This window comes from Bison bison, unplaced genomic scaffold (genome assembly GCF_000754665.1).
Source record: "Bison bison bison isolate TAMUID 2011002044 unplaced genomic scaffold, Bison_UMD1.0 scf7180017864181, whole genome shotgun sequence".
NCBI lineage: Eukaryota > Metazoa > Chordata > Mammalia > Artiodactyla > Bovidae > Bison > Bison bison.
The window spans coordinates 11981572-11985109 of record NW_011494753.1 but is presented as its reverse complement, the minus strand read 5'-3'; positions in this window follow the sequence as shown (position 1 = coordinate 11985109).

Sequence of the window (3538 nt, the reverse complement as noted above, 5' to 3'; positions counted from 1 at the left end):
TAAAATATAATTGTTTTGGTTTATATCTATGCTATTACTGTTCTTTAGTTAGTCAATCTACTTTGTGTTCTCTTTTCTTTCTTCTGAATAAAATCAAATATTTTTATTAGTTCTTTTGCTTCTTTGAAATAGGATGTATATTATTTATTATTCTACTATTCATATGGGTGGTTCTGCTAGATATTACAACATGCATCACTGACAATACAATCTAATAAAATATTTATTCTTACTACTTTCTTGATATCACCTAGAAGTGTAGAACTTTTAAATTACAGTTATCTCATTTTCCTTTTATATTATAGTCATACTTTTTAGTTCTAGATATGTTAACCCTTCCTGATATTATATTTATCATTGTAGGTAGTCTATAATATTTTATACTTGCCTATATTTATCTTGTTTGGTGTTCAGTCTTTATTCCTTATGGAACTTCCACACTGCATCTGGGAGCATTTTCCCTTCCCTTTTGGTCTTTTAGGGAAAGTCTGCTAGTGGCAAACTGTCTCAGCTTTGCTTGTCTCAAAATTTATCTTATCCTTTCTTTAAAGGACATATTTTGGATACAGAAATATTAGCTGACAGTTATTTTCTAGAAATATCACAGAATTTTTTTCTGGCTTTCATCATTTCTTCTGAGAAGTCAGCTATCACTCTAGTATTACTTTGAAAACAAGGTCTTTTTTTTTTTCTTTTTATGCCTTTGATTCTTAACAGTTTTGATAGATTGAGCCTTGGTGTGGTTTTCTTTCTATTTGTTCTGCCTGGGATTTCCTAAACTTTTTGAATGGATAGATTGGAACTTTTAATCAAATCTTGAAAATGCTCAGCTTTTTGCTTTCTGCATTTTCTATATTTTCTATTCACCTATCTTTGAATTAACTCATACTGTATCCTGCTTTGTAAAGTGTTACTAAACTCATTTTTTAATTTTTTTTTTAGCTATGGACTTTTCATTTGATTATTTTTATGGATTCATATTTTTATTGAAATTATCTCTATTGATTTTTTGTTCATATATTTCTTATTTTTTAAATATTTCAGTCACAATTACATCTCTTGTCTGACAACTCTGATATTTGGATCATGTGGAAGTCTACTTCCAGTGTCTGGGTTTCCTTTTTATTATCAACATGTTTTCTTTATTCTTTGAATTCTAGTAATTTTGTATTATTTTTATATATTACCTATAAAAGAATTAAAAGGGTGATATGTGGTGTTATAGTCCATCAGAGAAAGTTCCTTTTGTTGTTGCAAGGTGGCTCAATAGTTGATTATACCAATATAATCAAGGAATTGAGCTGGCTTGATTGCAGATTTAATCAGAGTCTACCTATGATTTACTCTGTTCTTCTGCCATGAAGTTCCCATGTGTCAATTGAGAGACTGATCGGTGTTTGTTTCCTTAGTACTTAAACAATTCATATTATTAAGCTCTGCTTTTTAGAGTTTCCCCTATTAATGCTCCCTACAAAGTTTCAAAATCTGGCAGATGTCCAGATACCTGAAGCTACCCACTTTCCCAATAAATCATGTTGCCCACTAGCCAGTACAAAACATTTGAGTCTCTTTCGGCTCGATTTCTCTATTCATTGTGCATCTTCAAAATTCATAAAACATTACGTTGTGAAAATTTGTGAACCTGTGGCCCCTTAAATTTGTCAATTGTTCCATCCCTACTTGATACTGAAAAGGTTCCTGATTTTTCTTTCCTCCAGTAGAGTCTCCTTGGCCAGTCTAAGGAAAAATTTCATTGTATTTTCAAAATTCCCAAATTACCACAAAGAAAACAATGAAACTGGAGCCTATTATACAGAGTGAAGTAAGCCAGAAGGAAAAACACCAATACAGTATACTAATGCATATATATGGAATTTAGAAAGATGGTAACAATAACCCGGTGTACGTGACAGCAAAAGAGACACTGATGTATAGAACAGTCTTATGGACTCTGTGGGAGAGGGAGAGGGTGGAAAGATTTGGGAGAATGGCATTGAAACATGTAAAATATCATGTAAGAAACGAGTTGCCAATCCAGGTTCGATGCACTATACTGGATACTTGGGGCTAGTGCACTGGGACGACCCAGAGGGATGGTATGGGGAGGGAGGAGGCAGGAGGGTTCAGGATGGGGAACACATGTATACCTGTGGCGGATTCACTTCGATATTTGGCAAAACTAATACAATTTGTAAAGTTCAAAAAAAAAAAAAAAAAGCTGTAGAGGGGGGCATGGCCTAGGAGATTGGGATTGACATATGTACACTCTTATGTATAAAATAGATAACTGATTAGAACCTACTGTATAGCACAGGGAACTTACTCAGTGCTCTGTGGTGACCTAAATGGGAAAGAAATCCAAAAAAGAAGGGATATATGTACATGTATCATTGATCCACTTTGCTGTACAGCAGAAACTAACATGATATTGTAAAGCAAATATATTCCAATTAAAAAAACAAAACCCTAAAAAAAAAAAAAGAAAACAATGGCTAGTGATCATTGCCTCACTCTGGAAAGTTACTCCACTCTTCACAAATCGACTTTATCTTTATTGTTCTCAAAGTCTTATCATCCTTTGGGAAAAGGATTCTTTCATTTTCTCCACTTTTTCTAGTTGTGGAACAGAGATCATTGACCTGCTATGGTCTGCTATATCATCCTCAGAAGCAAGAATCCTAGTTACTTCTCAAGTAACTAGGATTATTATAAGTAGCATTACTAGTAAGTGTGCTATGATAATAACTACTCCTGGAAAACAAGGAGATATGGTAACTAATTCTAAACACTATAAACATTCCCTTTAAAATCAGAAATAAGGGGGAGAAGTAATAAGCCTGTAGATGTATTCATTTATTCAAAATTAAAAGGAGAAATCCTAGGAAACTTTTAAGAAAATTTCAAATAAAAGGATTATAAATTAATCATATATCTGCCATTATTTAAAGGAAAAAAATTGTTACCTACATATATACACATGCCCAAAAACATATGAGAAGATACAAAGGCAAAATATTGGAACTAATGAGAAAGTTCTTCATTTTTCCTATAAAGAACTCCTAAAAAAGTTCATACTACAATGAATTAATGTAAATTAGTAACAGACAACAGGAAAATATAATTTTAAAATAGATGTTATTTGGCATTGAATTTTGGCCATTATAGACTATATAAATAAAGAGTATTGGAATAGATCTCACACCACAATTATTAAAGCTGTACGATATATAAGATAGAATGTTCAAAGCATTGAAGAGCCCTTATGGGCCAAAATCAAAGGAACTATTCACCTTGACAGAATACAAGCATGACAGGAGATCAACATTTACCCTGAAATTTTTTACTAAGGATATATACCAATTTACTAAGATGAGAGAAAATATCACCTTAGTAGAAAACAGTCATCTCTCTGAGATAAGTAAATACAAGTATTTAACTTATATGCAGAGTACATCATGAGAAACACTGGGCTGGAGGAAGCACAAGCTGGAATCAAGATTGCAAGGAGAAATATCAATAACCTCAGATATGCAGATGA